Source organism: Periplaneta americana, chromosome 12 (genome assembly GCF_040183065.1).
Source record: "Periplaneta americana isolate PAMFEO1 chromosome 12, P.americana_PAMFEO1_priV1, whole genome shotgun sequence".
Classification (NCBI taxonomy): Eukaryota; Metazoa; Arthropoda; class Insecta; order Blattodea; family Blattidae; genus Periplaneta; species Periplaneta americana.
The window spans coordinates 86,767,553-86,788,638 of record NC_091128.1 but is presented as its reverse complement, the minus strand read 5'-3'; the positions used below and the strand labels follow the sequence as shown (position 1 = coordinate 86,788,638).

The 21,086-nt window shown below is 33.6% G+C and overlaps 1 long non-coding RNA gene across 1 annotated transcript in view; it reads right to left on the bottom strand.

Annotated features, from left to right (window-relative positions):
- Window positions 1-7,670: 7,670 nt before the first annotated feature.
- LOC138710654 (uncharacterized) overlaps window positions 7,671-21,086 on the bottom strand; it is a 42,122-nt gene continuing 28,706 nt past the window's right edge. Inside the window, exons 2-3 of the long non-coding RNA XR_011335284.1 lie at window positions 12,639-12,711; window positions 7,671-8,942 (exon numbers count right to left, since the gene is read on the bottom strand). This is a non-coding gene — a long non-coding RNA (uncharacterized lncRNA). The remainder of the gene's footprint in view (window positions 8,943-12,638; window positions 12,712-21,086) is intronic.

Genomic DNA, 21,086 nt, shown 5'->3' with positions numbered 1-21,086 from the left:
ACCAGACTGTATTAGCAACGCTCTTATTCTGTTATTTGCAGATGCATTATACGGACCACCCATCACACATTATAGTTATGCAAAAAAAAAGTCAGTGGAAGTAATAGTTCGATTAGCGTTTTTAGTATTCCATATTTGATAAGCATTAAATGCTACCTTACTTACTTACAAATGGCTTTTAAGGAACCCGAAGGTTCATTGCCGCCCTCACATAAGCCCGCCATCGGTCCCTATCCTGTGCAAGATTAATCCAGTCTCTATCATCATATCCCACCTCCCTCAAATCCATTTTAATATTATCCTCCCATCTATTAAATGCTACCATTTAAAAAAAAATAAATAATGTAACTTTTTCGTTCCCCATGAAACAATAATTTAATAAATGATAGGAGACATTTTCCAGGCATATTGAAGGTGTACACTACATAAACATAATATTTCTCAGTGGTTAATAAGGACAAATTAAAGAAATACACAAGACACAGTTGTAGTTGTTAAGAATATATACATAAAGGAGTAAATAAGAGAAGGTTCATTTTTCTTTATTTTTAGAATAAATTTGAAATGGCATACGAGAGAAAGCACATTTTCAGTCAATAGTCGAAATTAAAGAAAAGACAAGACATATTTAGTTCTTAACAACGTAAATAAAAATAACGACACAAGAGAAGGTTCATTTTTCATGTTATTAAAATGAAGTTGAAGTATCCGCACACGAAAATGTACATTTGCAATCAATAAACACAATTAAAGCAATACACAGACATATTATTTAGTTGTTAATATCATGCCGATAAAGGAAAATAATAACACAAAACAATGTTCATTTTTCATATTAATAAAATCAAATTGAAGGAGTACATTTATAATCAATAGACACAATTAAGGACATACATAAAATAAATTTAGTCGTTAATACCGATGATGTTAACATACATAAGTACACAAGACAAGGCTCATTTTTCATACTACCGCACAGTGGTTCATTTTCCCAATTTCTTGGCCAAAACCTCTAGAGATGTTTGAATTAATTTGAACGTAACGAAGTCGAAACAAATCGTAAAAGTAACATAATTAAGAATTAAATACCTAATAAATTCAAATAAATAGCTATAGTAAATGCCTTTTGGCTTGGATGATCATTTCATTGCTTCTTAGAATATTCAAAGTTATAGTCTATTTTACCTATATATACATATATCTATATATTATATGTATGATATGTGTATAGTACAACAATTCTCTTACTCGTTATCATCATAGTCTGCGGAGATAAGGGAGTCATCTCCAACAGAGCCCTGAGTGGACACATCTAAATGTGTAGATGCATCTGGAGCTGACAGAAGTGATATTACATCTGCCAACAAAAGCTTCACTTTCTTTCTTGGTACTTTCAATATTCTTTATGAAGTATGGTCCAACAATGCCTGCAGATCAGTTTCAGCAGACTTTCCTGTTATTTGAATGGCATTGGTATCGGGATAGCATGTCTTTTGTGCTTTTAACACCGTTCTGTATTGCTGGAAAATGTAGGCGTTAGATTTTTAGCCTCGGGCTTAATCTGGTTAGAATGGAATTTTGTTAATTGAACTTCAACTAGAATGGACAATGTTTTTACTCCAGATAGAGGTATACAATACTCTGAACTTAATTTATAAGCTTTTCTGCATTTTGACGTACTGGTTGGTGTTGAAAATTGTACATCTTTTATTGCAACAACAATATAAATCTCTCATGCTTCACGAAGACTCATTTGCGTGGCATATGCAAGTTCTGAAGGACCTACGTTTTATCTTAATCCCTGTGCTTTTCGTCTTTTATAATGTTCACGACTTTACTAAATTCTAGTAATGGACGCTCGACTCTCTATTGCATTTCAGCAACGCATATTGGAAAACTCGTAGTTTTTCAAGCCATTTCTTATTCTGTGGCAGGAATCTTTCAACTGTCCTATTTGACAGTTGCCATCTGGTTTTAAAATCATATATTAAATGTTTTAATACATTCTTTAGTTCATCCGATGATGTTACAGGGGAATCGGTTATGATTCTAATGCATTCTCTTAAATAATCATACTTTTCTTCAAAATTAGATGATGAACGTACCTGTAGTATAGTAAACATTCACGCCTAGCGAAGTTTATGTGATGACTTTCATATCCTGAAAGGAATTACAGAAATAATTCAAATTTTAACAAATTGATGAGGGATTAATATACGACACAACAATTTTTTTGGCAACATATTTCACAGGTAAGCAAAATGAAATAATGCACAAGAAAGCGAAAGGTTTTATCTATTCTTCGACATTGGAACCAAGTCTCTAGACATATTTCTCCTATCGTAACACTTTTCAGTACACCTCGTTCATAAAACTCCGTTTTTTTGGGCGTAAAGTCACCTGCGCACGACTGATTTCACTTCTTCATCCGAACCAAAGTGTTGTCCTCCTAGGAATTTTCTTCATTGGTCCGAAGAGGTGAAAGTGAGACGGTGCAAGGTCTGGACTGTAGGGTGAGTGATTGCCGCCTTAATGATACCTCTGACATTGGGTGGTGTTGCAACTGTCACCGGTCGGGCGGAACGCGCTTCGTCGGCGGACTTTTTCGAAGAACCTACACCACCTGGAAATGTTGCTATGGTCCAGACAATCAAGTGCCATACACCTCCAATATTTCCCTGTGGATTTCACTCCAATGTTTTGTTTTTCGCAAAAAAACGGACAACATCTCGCTGCCCTTCACAAGTGAACGATGGTAGAAAACGCGTCATTTTTACTCAGTAGTCACAGCTCGTTTCGCCAGGGTGACATACAATCGAATCATTGCTGTATGTAGTGCAAGTTTCAAACTAACTATCTGCCAAATTTGAACGTCCTAACCAAAATAGTATTCCGATAAATAATTGTTGTGCGTTACCTTCCGATCCTTCCTTGCATTACAACGCAAAGACGTTGTGCGCACTTCAAAACTAAATTCGAGCTAGTGGGCCCATTGGCAGTTGGAGGCAGACTTTCTTTATTGGTACCTGAAAAGCATCCTCATAGGTATGATTTGTAATGAGAAACTTGACAGGACCTCGCAGGACCGATAACTTTTAACCTCCGTGATTCCGTGAATCCGCCGCTTTCACATTTTCAACCACAATCAATGTGATTATATTATTTAATATTTAAATGCCGTTATTTAATTAGGTAATTAATTAAAACTATGTTAAAATATTCTACACACCTCCAGGAATCGAATCCATGCTTCAGCTTCTAGTTTCACACTTATACCATTTATTTATAACACTCCAAAAACGACCTTTCTTTCACCACGCAAACTCAGCAACTGCATTGTACAAGAGAGACGCATTTTCAGCCATGTATTTATAAGCACAGGACTGGAGATGGGATATAAGATACACGATGTCTACATGCCCTGTCCTTCCTCTTCAACTTAAGACAACAACCAACCCTCTCCTATATGTTTCAGTTTTGGAGTTTTGGCCAGGAATTCGGGAAAATGAACCACTGTGATACCGGCATTAAAAAATAAATTTGAAGGAGTACTGTACCTACACAAGAAAAGGCACATTTTCAGCAGTCAAGAGGCAAAATTATAGAACTACACAAGATACAGGTATATTTTTTAATACGGTAATGTTAACATAAGTACACAAGACAAGGCTCATATTTCATACTAATAATAATAATAATAATAATAATAATAATAATAATAATAATAATAATAATAATAATAATAATAACCTGTGGCGCTACAGCCCACGAAGGGTCAAGACCGACCAGTCGGGTGCTGGCCTCACTGCCACATGCCGAAGCAGAGGTGGACGATCATGCAACCAGAATGGAGGTATGTTGTGGTTAGCACGATGAGCCCCCCCAGCCATTATAGCTGGTTTGCGTAACCAGATTTCGCTACCTATCGTAGCTCTTCAAGTGCATCACGATGCTGGGTAGGCATTGGTCCCATACACTGGCCGATATTTCACGAGAAAATTTCTTCTCCCATGAGGACTCGAACCAGTGCGCATTCCGTAACGTGAGTCCCAGGCAGGATGCCTTAGACCATGATGCAATGGCACGGGACCATATTTCATACTACCGGTATTAAAAAATAAATTTTAAAGAGTACCTACACAAGAAAAGGCACATTTTCAGCAGTCAATAAACAAAATTATAGAACTACACAAGATACAGATGTATTTGTTAATATCAGTAATGTTAACCTAAATAAATACACAAGACAAGGCTCATTTCTCATACTACCGTTATTAAAAAATAAATTTGAACGCATACCTACACAAGAAAAGGCACATTTTCAGGAGTGAATAGGCAAACTTATAGAACTACACAAGGTATAGATTTATTTGTTAATACTGGTAATGTTGACATAAATAAGTACACAAGAAAAGGCTCATTTTTTTAATTAATATGGGAAAAGTGAAGGAGTACACACTCTAGTTGTTAACAATACCAAAGTAAATAAGTATATAAAACAAGGATCATTTTTAGTTATTAAGAATACTGTTTCATAAGTAATGTCGATTTTGAAGCAAAATTTTGGTTGGAGTGTGTTGAGACGAGAAATTAATCTAATCTTAAAAGTAAAGGTCATTAGATTGTATGGTCTTGAGCCATCTTTCAGCGAGGTTTGTTATCCCGCAACTTACTTACTTACTTACAAATGGCTTTTAAGGAACCCGAAGGTTCATTGGCGCCCTCACATAAGCCCGCCAGCGGTCCCTATCCTGAGCAAGATTAATCCAGTCTCTATCATCATACCCCACCTCCCTCAAATCCATTTTAATATTATCCTCCCATCTACGTCTCGGCCTCCCTAAAGGTCTTTTTCCCTCCGGTCTCCCAACTAACACTCTATATGCATTTCTGGATTCGCCCATACGTGCTACATGCCCTGCCCATCTCAAACGTCTGGATTTAACGTTCCTAATTATGTCAGGTGAAGAATACAATGCGTGCAGTTCTGTGTTGTGTAACTTTCTCCATTCTCCTGTAACTTCATCCCGCTTAACCCCAAATATTTTCCTAAGCACCTTATTCTCAAACACCCTTAACCTATGTTCCTCTCTCAGAGTGAGAGTCCAAGTTTCACAACCATACAGAAGAACCGGTAATATAACTGTTTTATAAATTCTAACTTTCAGACTTTTGGACAGCAGACTGGATGATGAGAGCTTCTCAACCGAATAATAACACGCATTTCCCATATTTATTCTGCGTTTAATTTCCTCCCGAGTGTCATTTATATTTGTTACTGTTGCTCCAAGATATTTGAATTTTTCCACCTCTTCGAAGGATAAATCTCCAATTTTTATATTTCCATTTCGTACAATATTCTGGTCACGAGACATAATCATATACTTTGTCTTTTCGGGATTTACTTCCAAACCGATCGCTCTACTTGCTTCAAATAAAATTTCCGTTTTTTCCCTAATCGTTATCCCGCAACAGTATCAATTTCTGGTTTTTGATGCGAAGAATTCGGTGATATCCATTTCAACAACTTCCAAGTTTTTGAAAATTTCTTCCAAGCAGAAAGTGGGTCATGGATCGAAACAGATGGTAATCTGAAAGCGCAAGATCTGGGCTTATGCCAGGAGTGAAGCATTTTGAATCCTCAGAATTTCTTGGTTTTTTTTCCATGGTTGTTCGAGTTATCAAGCGTTAGAAAATGTTTGATTCAGTTCATAAAGAACATGTTAGGACTGTTAGGATATTATGACGGATATGTGCAATAGATCTTTCAAATCGCAGTGCTAGGGCTGTCATAGCCCTCCCCTTTTTAAATTCAATTCAATATTCCACTAGATTCATATTTTCTATGTAGAGGTAATGAAAGAAAGTTTTTGCTTTATTAGACATCTTGAATATAATTATTTAACGTCATTGTTGTCATCTTTTCCATTTTTAAGCACTAGACCTATTTAACACTGATTACTTCAATGTTGATAAGTTGGCAGCTAATGCTGATCTGGAAATAAACACGAAACAAAAGAAATGAGAATTTATAATATAGTAGATTTTGCTCTTATATTAGAAGGAGAAGTAATTGAAGCTACAAATGAATTTACATATTTTGGAAGTATAATTTCTGTGAATGGTGGTTCAGATGAAGATGTAAATGCCAGAATAAAAAAAGCAAGATATACCTTTATTCAATTGAAATCGATTTGAAGGTCAAAGCAAATCTCCTTAAAACTTAAATTAAGATTATTTAACTCAAATGTAAAGTCGATTTTACTATATGGATGCGAAACTTGGAAGGCAACGAAACAAATTGGAAAGAAATTGCAAGTCTTTATAAATCGTTGCTTGAGGAACATCATGGGTATTTGGTGGCCAGAGATTATAATTAATAAGGACCTCTGGAGAAGAGCAGATCAGCACGAAATCAGCAAAGAAATCAAATTCAGAAAATTGAAGTGGATTGGGCATGTACTAAGGAGAGAAAATGATAACATCATTAAAATTGCTCTGGATTGGATCCCCCAAGACTGAACAGACGAAGAGGAAGACCTAAAATAACATGGAGCAACACAATTAGAGATGAGGCTCAACAGGCAGGGAAAAGCTGGAAAGAAATTAAAGCATTGGCGAACAATAGAGTACGATGGTGTACTTTCAAGACATAATATGCACGATTACCTTCATAATATTTTGCAATTAATTAATTGCATCTTAGACCTATGTTTCTATCAGTTCGGGATTTACAAAAACGAACTATTAATATTAGAGGAGAAAAATTCGCTCTGGCACCGTTGATCGAACCCGGGTCCTTGGTTCTACGTACCAAGCGCTCTCACCATTGAGTTACGCCGAAGTCCAATCCACAGCACCGGATCGAACTCCCCTCCTCCAGTGTTTTTCCTTTTGTGGCCTTTTGGAATCGTTAAGTCATAAAATAAATATTTGCTAAGTTTGAAAAGTGTAACAAGCTTATATGTTGTTGTTGTTTTCTAATGCCAGGCATTTGACAATAAAGTCATTTGACCTCTTGCACTCCAATATTTTTCAAAGATATTATCATGACCAGCCACTGAAGCACAGATTTTGAGGTGTTCCGAATCCATTTCTTGGTTTGAGTTGCACAATGGACAGTTAGGGGACTGATATATTCCAATTCTATGCAGGTGTTTGGCCAAACAATCATGGCCTGTTACTAATCTAAATGCAGCTACAGACGATTTTCGTGGTAAATCGGGAATTAACTGTGGATTTTGATGCAGAGAGTTCCATTTTTTCCCTTGGGATTGTGTTATCAAATTTTGTTTGTTGAAGTCTAAGTATGTAGATTTAATAAATCTTTTCACAGAGTAATACGTAGATTTAGTAACAGGTCTGTAAGTAGCAGTGCTGCCCTTCTTTGCTAAAGCATCCGCATTCTCGTTTCCCAGGATTCCACAATGGGATGGTATCCATTGGAATACAATTCTTTTATTGAGTGATATTAATTGAGAGAGCATTTTAGTTATTTCTGCTGTTTGAGATGAAGGTGTGTGTTTAGAGACTATTGATAGAATAGCTGCTTTGGAGTCTGACAATATAACTGAATTTTTAAATTTATTGATGTGGCATTGCCATTTTTCACTCCAATATGAAACAAGCTTATATAAAAACATGCATTTGCATGAGAATCTGGGCTCTAGTCATTAGGCTTAGACCCTTTTTTTTTTTTGCAAAACATAAAAACTGATCTGTTACACATCCGAAAAGAATATTAATTCATAAAAGCAAATAGTTTAGTTCCTTTTTGTATAACTGCGTTCAATTTAGAAAGTAGCAGCCGACAGTCCTTAGCATTGATTTTACTGGTGTTAATGATGCTACATAAATTAACCAAAAGCAGAATGAATCTAAAGGCTTCACTGAAGAACTAATATGTTATTAAAAAGTATAAGTTAACATCTTCACTGTGCTGATATTTAATTTGAAGTGTTATTTTACCTGACTGACTAGTTTCAATATCGTTTTCATTATCTTCTGAATTATTTTAAATAACTTAGTAGTTCTTCAGTGATATATGTGTTAAATGAGTGTAATCAAGAATGAAGACATAAATGCTTGAACAGTTCTAGCTACTCATCAGATTTATTTGCTGGCAGTCCTGCAAGTGTCCTTTGCTTATACTAAATTTAAGGTTTTAAAAACATACCGTACCTACTACTACACTTCATCAAGTATCAAAATCACATACTCATCAAATCTTGATTCACATACTTTTTATACTTGTTTTTTTTTTAATTGGTTATTTTAAGACGCCTTTTCAACTGCTATGGTTATAATATAACATCTAAATGAGATGATTCCATGGTCCAACGTCGAAAGTTACCCAGCATTTGCTCTTATTGGGTTGAGAGAAAATCCCGGAAGAAAACCTCAGCCAGGTAACTTGTCCCAACCAGGATTTGAACCTGGGCCTACTTGTTTCACGGTAGGCATGCTAACCGTTACTCCACAGTGGTGGACATTTGACACTTTTATATGACTAATGAAATGATAATTAAAATTTGACAAATTAACAACTTTTATACTTCATCGATATAATCCACTTAATAACTTCAAAGCAGACTGCTGCCTTGATCTTGATGAAGTCTTCAACAAAAAAGATATAAATCCAGAAGTAGCAAAAGCCATTGCCCTACAAACAATTAATAGAAAATATCCACAAAAGGACTGGTTGTACATTTACACTGATGGATCTCTCATGGATCAAAATGAAGGAGCTGGAGCAGGAGCTACTTGTCAATACTTTTCTCTTTATAAACATGTTGGCAAGTACACAACAAATTTTGATGGTGAAGTTGAAGCCATTTATACATCACTTCAAAATGTATTTGTTTGGCTAAACCAGTGCAAAAACATAGTCATCCTGTCTGACTCCAAAGCTGCAATCCAGTCCATCAGCTCAACTACATCACCTAAAATGGAAAACGTAAAAGAAATTCATTGCATGGTAAAACAAATTCAAATGCTAAATAAAAAAGTGGTCTTCCAATAGATCCCGGCCCACTGTGGACTGAACAGTAACGAGAAAGCAGATATGTTAGCAAAGAAAGGAACTAAAATCAATTAAAAAAAAAAATTTCAAGTTCCCATATGAATCAATAAAACGAGTCATAAAAAGAATAAGTAACAGCGAACAGGCAAAACATCAAAATTCAAAATGGAAAGAATCATTCAAAAATCCAAAACTAATTCCTGATCTACCTCGAAAATCTGCCGTGGCCATGTTTAGATTGATTACTGGTCATGATTGCCTCAGTAAACATCTCCATCGTATTGGAGAACTGAATTCACCTAAATGCTTACTGTGCACCAGAGAAGAGGACATGGAGATGGAGCACCTGGCTAATTGTGAAACTCTTAGGACATTTGTGGACCTTCCATCAAAATATTGGGAAGCAAGAAGGATGATGACTTCATTGTTAAATCCAGAGCATTAGACACACACACACATACTTCATTGAGTTAACTTATGAAACTTGAGTTTGAAGTTTGAAAATGGTGGCAAATCACGCCGAAACTAGTCACTAAGGTAAGGTTACCAGATTTTTTTAACAATTTTTGGAGACAGATATCGACACATAAAAAAACTACGTACTTTCAACATATCTGTTAGTTTGCCAGTCACGTTTATTGTTTTTACACAATTTAAAGAATTAGAATATTGTACTCATTCTCTTTACACACTAAATACTGTATACTGATTTTACTTACCTACTTACTACTTAAACTACTGGTATTTTTTCAGAAAAGTGAATATTTTTAAGCAGGTTTTTCTCTGGATCCCAATTTTACAGCAAATTCCTACAGGTTATGTTGAAGTTCGTTAAGATACCAAGCATGACTGCATGGCTCGAACAGTTTCTAAACTCATTTTGAAATTTCGGGATGTCCACATTGTGTTCACTGAAGAAAAAATTCTCTCCAATGAAGCATTACTTCTAGGTAGACACAGAGATAGTTCAATCAATCTCTGGAATTGTGTATAGGGAATCATTTTCTCAAAGAAAATTTTAAAAATTTTACTCAATTTTGAGAAAATGGTAGTATTTTCTTCATTCCACTTTGCTATTTTCTCTGAAGTCAGTTATTTCATTAAGCAAGAAATTTCGTCAAACTATCTTCATCCAGGTCAAGTCTATCTACATTTGAAGAAAAATAATGGACTCTCTCTTTAAATTTTTCTCTTTCTGGAGATGTCAGGAATATATATTCCATAGGTATCTTATCTTGTAAATGAATAACTCAGGCATTGAGATACTGAACAGTGTTTTCATAAAATTAACAAGATACACTGAAAATTCTGTTGTGAAATAACCACTTCTAAAGATGCCAAAAGTTGCTTAATTTATAATGGAATAAATGTCTCTTCTTTTCTGGATTTCAATTTTTTATTAACCTTGATAATATAGAAGGCTTGACAGCACTTATGTCCTCATATTCAGTTTTGATTAAAGCGGAAAAGTTACATTAGAATAATTCATTGACAGGTGTACGTGCAAGATCATTAATCATTAAACCATAATTAACACTGAAAATCCGAGAGTATCTGGGGACAAATTATTAAATCCGGAGACATCCGGGGACAAAAAGCAGTATCGGGAAGTGTCCCTGGGAAACAGGGTCTGGTAATCTCATAAACTTACTAAGTGTAAGTACCATACTAAGTTTCATAGTGGCAGCATAAGGCAGCATAGTGAAGTATAAAAGTTGTAAATTTAACAAGTTTTAATTATCATCAGTGACATATTTATCAATCAATACCCACTACTTCCTTTATAATTGTGTTTCAAAAGTTTCCATTTTATTTTCCTGAACCTTGTGATACATTACAAACTGAAGCAGTCTTTGAATGTGTTTAGTGTGAGATGAAATAAAGGTTTTAGAGAATTATGTGTTGCTGTAGGGTAACAATGAAGCATAAAGGACTTCCTCTTTGTTGTCAACCAAAACTTTTATGTAAGTAATCAAACATGAAATTGCTTCATTCTTTTCCTTATTCACTGAAATGAATTGTTATCTATTACCTTACAAAAGTATGTTTGACTCTAAAGTAGCCCATGACCATTAGAGAAAGCTTTCATCATTCCTTTAACTGTGACCAATGTGTCAAACTCCCTTCTTTTGAAAAGTATCACACAGCATCTCTAATAGCTATAACACTGAGATACAAATAATGTTTCAAATCATCTTCAGTTCTGTTCAAGTTGCTTATGTTACGCAAATCGTGAAAATTTAATCTAAATACGAGGGTGGATCGAAAATTAATGCACAAAAACTTTTTGTGGCAACATATTTAATAGGGAAGCAAAACGAAATAATGCAGAATAAAGCTACAGGTTTTACCTATTTTTCAAAACAGGAACCAAGTTTCTCGACACATTTCCCCCATCGTGACACCAGATTCAGTACACCTCGTTCATAAAACTCCATTTTCTGCGCATGTAACCACCTGCGCAAGACTGATTTCACTTCTTTATCCAAACCAAAGCATTGGCCTCATAGGAATTTTTTCATTGGTTCGAAGAGGTGAAACTCAAACGGTTCAAGGTCTGTGCTGTAGGGTGAATGACTGCTGCCTCAATGCCTCTAACATTGCGTGGTGTTACAGCGGTCACTGGTTGGCCGGAATGTGCTTCGTCGGTAAGATTTACTCGGCCCTCTTCGAAGAATCTGCACCACCTGGAGATGTTGCTATGGTCCAGACAATCAGCACCATACACCTCTAACATTTCCCTGTGGATTTCACAGGAATTTTTTGTTTTGAACGAACGGACTACACTTTGCTGCTTTTCACAAGTAGACGATGCTAGCACACTTCCATCTTTACTCAGTAGTTACCGCTCGTTCCACCAGGGTGACACCTAGTTGAGCCATTGCTGTCTGTAGCATAAGATTCAAACTAACTATCTGCCAACTTTGAACATCCTAACCAAAATAGTATATGGTACGGTAAAGAAATTGTTGTGCATTACTTTCCGACCTGCCTAGTATAAATTATCTGTACTATGACTGACTTGCCACATACAATGGTAAATGTTTTCATAAATTTGAGAAATAACGTGTTGAAACAAATTTAATATCTTCCTGGCAAGCCACCTATTCTAACAAAAGACACGTTTTTTCTCCTCTTCTTTCACTTCCAATTTCCTTTCTTTTTTTCTGTGCCTTTTTTTTGTTTACTAAAATAACTAGACAAACCAGAGAAAATAACAGGGAATGTATCAGACAAGAGGTAATTACAGTATACTTAGGTGGAATAATGATAACTCTACCAGCACTATCACTGAACTTTTCACTTTTTAAAAAACTTTCAGTTGAAAAATATTTCATATCTACCACTGAATCTTTACTATGATCCCAATTATGATTTTGAATACCAGTATACCGGTAATTTCTCTTGAAACCGGAAGGTGGTAACATAACCTTCTTTGCAGCTTGCATAGTTGCGGAAGCACATGACATTTTTTGGGTTATATAAGAATGGTACTTCTAATGTTAATAATTCTTAATATCAGTACCGGTAGCAATTTATTTGTGTTTGCTTTTGTTACAATTAGATTAGATAGATTAGATTAGAATATCCTTAGCTATTTAACTTGTTTACTCACTTTGTAAGAATAAAGCAGAAGTTCAAACAAGTCTCATTAGAAAAATCCTCTCAAATGTCTACCGGTACCATACCTAAAAATAAAAAGAAAAGTTAATGAATAGACAATGTGTACTGGTACCAAACTAAAAGTATACCGGTACATTGAATACTTCAAATGTTTGTTGCAGAAAGAAAATTGGATCGAAGTAATTAACAAAGAGACAGGTGTGGGTGGGAAATCAAATAAATTTATGAACAGAATAACACAATTTCAATACCGGTAGTTTGGATTTTTACTTAAAAATTACATCTACATCTAATCAGTATAATAATATAAAAAAATGGATGAAAAAGAAATTGTAACCTCTTGCAAAAGAAAAGAAGATTTAGGCCTAGACTATATAATTTGTGCCAAATTACAAATACAGTGAAACCTCGTTAATTCAAAGTGTGTGAGATAAAAAAACACACTTCGAATAATGCAATTTCGATTTATCTGCAGCAGAAGGAGAGGGAAGTCTGCTGAAAGTCTATAAAATCAATACTGAAAATACTAATAGCAAAGTTTTCGGGGGAGGGAGAGGCGAAGAAAAAGGCTAGGGAAAAAATCGTGAATGACGTAATTTGTTATGTTTTCAAATAATTTAAATTTAAAATGAAAGTCTATCGTTCTCTGTTACAAACTTCAGCTGTAGTATTTTGAAAAGAAGACTTACGTTACATCAAAGGCTTTCACATCATATTCGTCTGCATTGTTTATACCAGTACTGGATAACACTATCACCGATAGGGCCTTAAATACATTCAATGTATTCAGTTTCCTAACTTCGAAGATGGAGTGTTTATTAAAATTTATCTTGAAAGGAATCTTACTTATACATTTCCAGTATGCGCATTTGAAGCAAGCTCTGATTCCTTTATTCAGAGACTGTGTGTGACTGAGTGTCAGGTGGTAGATACGACAGTGGTACATATTTCAATGACAGTTCTTGATTATGAGAGGAAACGTGGTTTAGTAGAAGCAAGATATCTACTTCTACATGTCATTTTTCTTTCTACTGCTAGCAGCCATTCTCGGAAAATTTTGCCCATCACCCATGTATTTTTCGATAATTAATATTTACATGGATATTCTCAATATAATTGTCGGCTATACTAATGTGACATTTGTGGTGGTAAATAAAACGTTAGAAGAGGTTTTTCAATGTACTCCAGCTCTTGCTTCCAAAGTATCACTGTTACTGGTATCTCTTTATCACCACATTGGATCTAAACAGCACAGCAACATTCCCAAAGACTAGATCTGGCTGCATGACTCACAGTAGTATGATCACCAGTGTGATCCTAGGTATTCAAATACAGAACGTAATAATGACTAGTCTGTGATTTTGAATTTAAAAATTGTATTTTTGGGATGGGCCCTCATATGTATTCGAAATACAAATTAACAGTATTCGAGTTAACCACATTATAAAGCACATAAATTCCAATATATGAAACTGGGAAACAACTAGTCCTTCGAAATATGCAATACCTACTTTACATTTAAAAATTTCGAAATAACGAGTTTTTAGTGTAGCTTAAATCTAGGAATCCGACAGTGGGGCTATTCTTGGACCTCAGTAAAACGTTTGACACAGTTGATCATGAGATACTGATCCAGAAACTATAATTGTTTGGCATAAGGGGATTAGCAGAAGTGAATACCTAAGTGATAGGAAACAATTTGCAGAAAGAGGCTCAGCAAAATCAAATCCCACTACTATGAAGCATGGCGTACCAATATCCCAAGGATCAATTCTTGTCCCAATTTTATTCCTCCAATATAAACGAACTTCACTCAAGAATAACACAAACCAAAACTGTTCTATTTGCAGATGATACTAATATTGTACTAATGTTTAACAATCTAACAAATAACTTACTAGCAAACATAAACGAAACTTAAGCACAATTAGAACAACGGTAAACTAGCAATAAACTAAAACTAATAATAAGTATAACACTCTTTGTATGTATTTCAGTCGACAACAAATACACAATTCCGTCGAAATATTACTCAATAACAGCATACCAGTAATAAAGGAAGCAGAATGTAACCTACAACATTTTTAGGTATTTGAGTCGACTCCAATCTGATAGGCTATAGGGAAGACATACCAGGTATTCAATATTAAATATGGTAATTCAGAATATTATCAGTGACCGAAAAATTAACTTCAATTTCTCCATTATTCATAATACGATTTTGGATTCGAATTTAAATTTTGAATTCGATTTTCTCAAAAGTACGCTGACCAGATTTTTTATGGTCCAACAGGAGACATCGGCAATTTAAAAAAAAACCACAAACACTTATCTAGTCACTATCCATTGAAATGTTGCAGAAGATACATGTAACAGTAGATACAATGACAGAACTTTGCACACATTATTTGTAGAGTATCTTAACTTTTTGAACTAAATGCATAAACACACGTACCGGTAACTCCTCCTATACATATTTATAGCCACGCATGCATGGAAGTCTTTCACATAATATTGTACACATTGAACTCTAACACACACATTTTACAAATACTTGTCTGGATAATGTATCTTTTTAAGGATCTGTTAATTCCCATTCACACTAAGTTCTTCACATGAAAAATGAAAGTTTGTTTTCACTTGTAACAAAGATGTTTCAATTTTCTTTCTTGACTTTTCATCAGTCCAGATTGAGTTCAATGTGGAGAAAAGTCTTTCAACTGAGGAATTACTGACTGAAAGACACATGATTAATGACACTTTTTTGAGAAGATTTTCAAATGTAATGGATTTTTTTTTAAATGTTGCAAAACATCATAGCACTTTTCACCTGTTGGTTTGTCACAAAAGTTTTCATTTTTTTACCTACATAGAAATGGAAGCTGCGGCAGTTTTAATGCTTCCACGCAACTCTTCTTAAAGAGTGCAGGATATCTCATACTGTTTTTGCTGGTTCTTCTTCTCATACTGAGAACCGTTCAGAAATGTGCATGAATCGCAAGAGTTTCATCACGATACTTAAATATTCACGTGTAAAATGTTATTGAACAAAATCAAAACTTCTGGGGACAAAATTAATTTCCAGGGACAAAAACGGGGACATTTGCTCCCAGGGACAGCAACTCAAAACCGGGGACTGGGAACTGTCCCCAGAAATCTTTACACACGCACCCATGATTTAACTGATAAACTAAGTCTTTTGTGTTACTATGCATTCCAAATCGTAACCAAAATAACTCCCATGGAACTACTTTAATTAGTTTATTTTGACCATGTTCATTCATTCTTATCATATGGTATAATTTTATCTTGGGGTTGTCATCAGAAGTATTCAGACTACAAAAGAGAATATTAAAAATTATAAATCAAGTACTGGTAGCCTACTTATTCGATTAAGTACCGTAGTGAAGAAACAGAAAGACACCTTGACATTCATTGTATCAACAACATTCAGTGTATAAACAACATTAAGTGTATTCCATCAGAATAAGTAGTATCAGAAATATGACTGATGAACTCCTTGCATCCTTAGATTCCGAACATTTAAATTCGAATATGCAACCGGTATGTATTACCGAACACCATAGGAAACAATTGTCTCTCACTGGAAGGTTATAAATTAGATGCTAGTTACTGCAGACAAACTCTTGAGGATGGAGGCGTGAGTGTATTTCTCAAATCTGACTTTAATTTGAAATTATTGATCATTCATATTTTTGCAAAGCTGTTGCTGTTGAATTAGAAAATGATACATATAATTTCATTATAATAATGTCTATATAGTGCACCATCTGGAGACTATGAAAATTTTATTCATCTATTGGAAAAGATCCTTGAAAACTTACAGGAACTGAAACGTGAATGCATTATTTGTGGAGACATCAATGTCGATTATCTAACAGAAAGCAATAGAAAAGATCAACTAAATTCATTGCTAGCATCTTTCAATTATTTAATTTACACAGTAAATTTTCCGACCAGAATACAAGGAGATTCAGCTACTGCAATAGACAACATACGTCTTTATTGGAAAGAAAAGAATAGGTACAAGGGGATTCAGCTACTGCAATAGATAACATACGTATATATTGGAAAGGAAAGAATAGGTAGGTTTATATCTCAAACAACCCCAATAATAATTAATGGTCTTTCGGATTATGATGTTCAACTCCTAAATATAAATATTAACACATCATCAAAAATTAAACTAAAGTGAGATTCAGAAAATTATAAACAGGAAATCATTAAATAATTTTGAAACGAATCTTAAAAATGAAACATGGGAATCAGTATATACCGGTAGTCAAAGTGATATGAAAAGTAAATTCAACGGGCTCCATAAAACATTTGTAAATATTTTTGATCCGGTTTTCCTGCAAAGTATAAAAATGCAAAAATATGCAACAATAGATGGATTACACAAGGTATTAAAATCTCCTGCAAAATCAAGAGATCATTATATAACTTACTTAAAATAACATTATAAAAATTATTCAAAAATATTACACAAAGTGATCCAAAAAGCTAAAGAATTACACTATAATACAATACAAAACTCTAATAATAAAATAAAAACAACTTGGAACATAGATAATTAAAAAGGAAAGTGGACGATCAAAAAATAAAGTATAACAAACTATACTCTTCTATCTAACAATTAAAAAATGTCAGACCCAAATGAAATTGCGAACATATTTAACAAGTATTTTATTTCAATAACTGATAACCTCAGCATCCCCCAAGATAATGTTACTAACAGTTTAGACTCTTTAACATAATATTTTCCAACAAAATTCCCAAATATTCAAATATTTCCAACAAACAAACAAGAAATAATTACAATTATTAAAAATCTAAAGTCAAAAAACTCCTCAGGGCAGGGGTGTAGTCATACTAGGGTGCACCATGACGTCGCTCCGGTACTTTTTTCTGCAACCTGTGAGTGCCCTGCTTCTTTATTTTTACTTTTTAAAATAATTTTCTTACTTGCCTTCTACTCAACTTTGTATTTTGTAAATACAGATCAGTAGTATGTATAATAGCTGCGACATTAATAATAAATATTAACTTATAAGTAATAACCAATCTAATAATGATAATAATAATAATAATAATAATAATAATAATAATAATAATAATAATAATAATAATAATAATAATAATAATAATAAACTTTTCGCAAAGTGCGCTGGTACTATTTTATTTACGACTACACCTCTGCCTCAGGGTATGATGAAATAACGAGCAAAATACTAAAAGCGAATTCACATATTATAGCTAGGCTACTAAGTTATTTATGTATCGGTAACTATTCAATGTTCAATGGTATATTCCTCGAGAGATTAAAATATTCAATGGTTATTCCTATCTTCAAAAAAATTACAGAACCACATCATTTCTACTGTCTTCTCCAAATTCTTTGGAAAAGTAAAGATTATATCATCATCTTGAAATAGACAACATTTTAGTCTCAGAACAGTTTGGATTTAGAACAAATAAATCCACGGAAAATGCAACATTTAGTTCAACTGGCAAAATTCTGGAGACAATTAATAAAAAATTACAAGTTGGGCGGATATTCTGTGATTTATCCAAAGCACTTAACTGTATAAATCCTAAAATGCTGCTCGACAAATTGGATTATTATAAGATTAAAGGCGTTGCTCACCAATGGTTTCCTCATATCTCATAGATAGGAAACAGAAAGTCGAAATCAATACAACTATCAAAATCTGCCCCGACATGGAGAAATATTAATACTAGTAATGGAATTCCTAAAGGATCAATATTAAGTCCCCTACTTTTTTCTAGTGTTCGTAAATGATCTTGCTCCCATAATAAAAGATTTAGATATTATTTGCAGATGACACAAGTAGAGTAATTACAGCCAATAACTCCAACTTCAACAGAGGCAATTCTACTCAAAATATGTGATTGGTTCTCAGCCAATTTATTAGTACTATTAAATTGTAACAAAACTAACATAATGCAATTTAAATCCTGTCCAAATTCAACCTCGTAAATTTCAAGCACAATAATTAACAATAGGTTCATTATAGAAACAACAACCAAATTTCTTGGCTTACAAACGTGTTAAATTTGAAAAATCACATTAAAGAAATTACCTCCAAACTAAGTTCAGTATGTTTTGCTATTAGATCTATGCAAGAGATAGTAAGCATCAATAGTGCTTTAAAGCAATTATACTTTGTATAGTTCCACTTGGTAATGAGTTTTGGATAATATTCCGGGAAAATTCTACAGATAGTAACAGTATATTTCTATTACAAAAAAAAAAAGTATTCAGAATAATAGTAGGTGCCAAATCTGGGGAATCGTGTAGAACCATTTTAAAAAAACTACAAACAATTCCCATGGCTTGTCAGTATTTATATTTTTTATTAATAAACTTCCTCGTATGTAATCGTGAAAATTTTGTAACTAATTCAATAGTTCATAGCATAACTTGAATACATGTCAAAAAATGACTTTCATACTCCATCAGCAAATCTATCGTGCTATCAAAAAGAAGTGCGTTGTATGGCATAACAAATTTTTAATACCCTCACTATGGTTATAAAAAATCAAACTAAAAACATAAGATTATTTAGGGCGAAATTAAAGAGGTACCTAATTTCTCACGCCTTCTATTCTGTAGGTGGAATTTATGACATTCAACAACCCTTCATGAATATTTCTTGTATTAAGTATTGATACTAAACCTAAACTTTGTGTTATACTAGTAGATTATATTGTAAAACTCTTCTGTATATATTTCAACTAGACTGTGGCCAGAGCGAGTAGAAGAGAATTACTTCTAGTTCAGTGGTTCGTTGTTGAGTGGCGCTAGCTCTGTTTTCCGTCCCCAGTTTCAGGATCGCTATTCGAGCAAATGCAAAAGGTTTATAAAAATAACCCATTAGATAAGAATGTATTGTAGAGTACTTTGTTACAATACTTTACTTGTTTAAAAATGTAATATTGTTACATTACGGTAACAAATTGTGAGTTATCTAACACAACCCTGAATAGTAAATATAATAATTAATCGAAAAATGGAACATTGTGCCGGCTTCTGCCAGAAATAAGCAAAAAAGTACAGCTTCGCAAAACTTAACATTTTTATGGCATTATAAAGTACGCATTGACATGAAATTATATTTTTTTTTACACAAGAAAGAATGTAATAATAATAATAATAATAATAATAATAATAATAATAATAATAATAATAATAATAATAAAGGAGACACTTTATTTTCACCAATAGTTTTTATCTACTATTTAGTCATTAGTTGCAGTTGTACCGGTATCTGGTTTGTATGTAATTCTGGTGAACAAGAAATATTACGTGCAACTTAGACTCATAAATTAAGGTTCGATATTATATTTATCCTATAATGTAATACCTAGGTTATTTTGTGTTTTGTAAAATTAAAACAATTTAGTAGCACTGTATTAACTAGTTGTATGTTACTTATTGGAGAATATTAAATTAACGACTTTTCCATGAGATCTATTACTTTCTCATATGTTCGATTAGAAACCTCTTATGATGTGAAATTGAATTAATTATTTTAGATAGACCATATCTATTTTTAAGAACATTCTCATCTTGTTTCTGAATGTTAATCCATGCAGAAACGTAATACACAACTGTAATAAAATTGTAAACCAGTTTAAGTTATAGATGCAAAGTAGAATTATACTATACTTTAGTTACCGAAATAACTTTTACGTTAATTACGACTCACTCACTCAAGACTAAAGTGCTATTATTAAAAATAAAATAATTAATAATTAAAACAAGTATATTTAATGAAGCAGAAGCTAGGTACTTCGATTCAATTAGGAGTTCACAATTAGCACTTGAATACAGCACATTTTTTAACTGGCATATAGATTGAAAAATGTTCAGTTGTAGAAAGTCTATGGTGATCATCACAAGATAATCATTTTCTAATTCCAAAATGTCGCTCTAGAGGATCCTGGTTAAATTTTTTCTGTCAGAATATATTTAAATCTGCTATCCCACAAGAATTAATATATTTCGTAAGTGCTCTGAATTGTCACTCTAAATAATTCCAGGTTCTTTCTTAAGCAAACGTGTTCTTTGTATTGCCAATTAAGTGTAATATATTTTCGAAAATCGTGTAATGCTAGGATCCTTTGTACAGGGCAGAGGGGAGTCTTTGAGTTCAGCATATATGCAAGATCGTTCATTCACCTTGTAAATTCTTTTGTATTTTCACTTTTCTCGAACACATCACAGTTTATGACTAAAAAATGTATCGATTTTGAAAAACTCACACTAAACAGCTGAAATGCTGGTCTGGGGTTCATTCGCTGGAAGGAATTACGGTCAATGTAACTAGACATAATTTTGGGCATTCAGTAATGGCACATAAATGCACACAAGCGCAAGATTAACTAAGGCGTT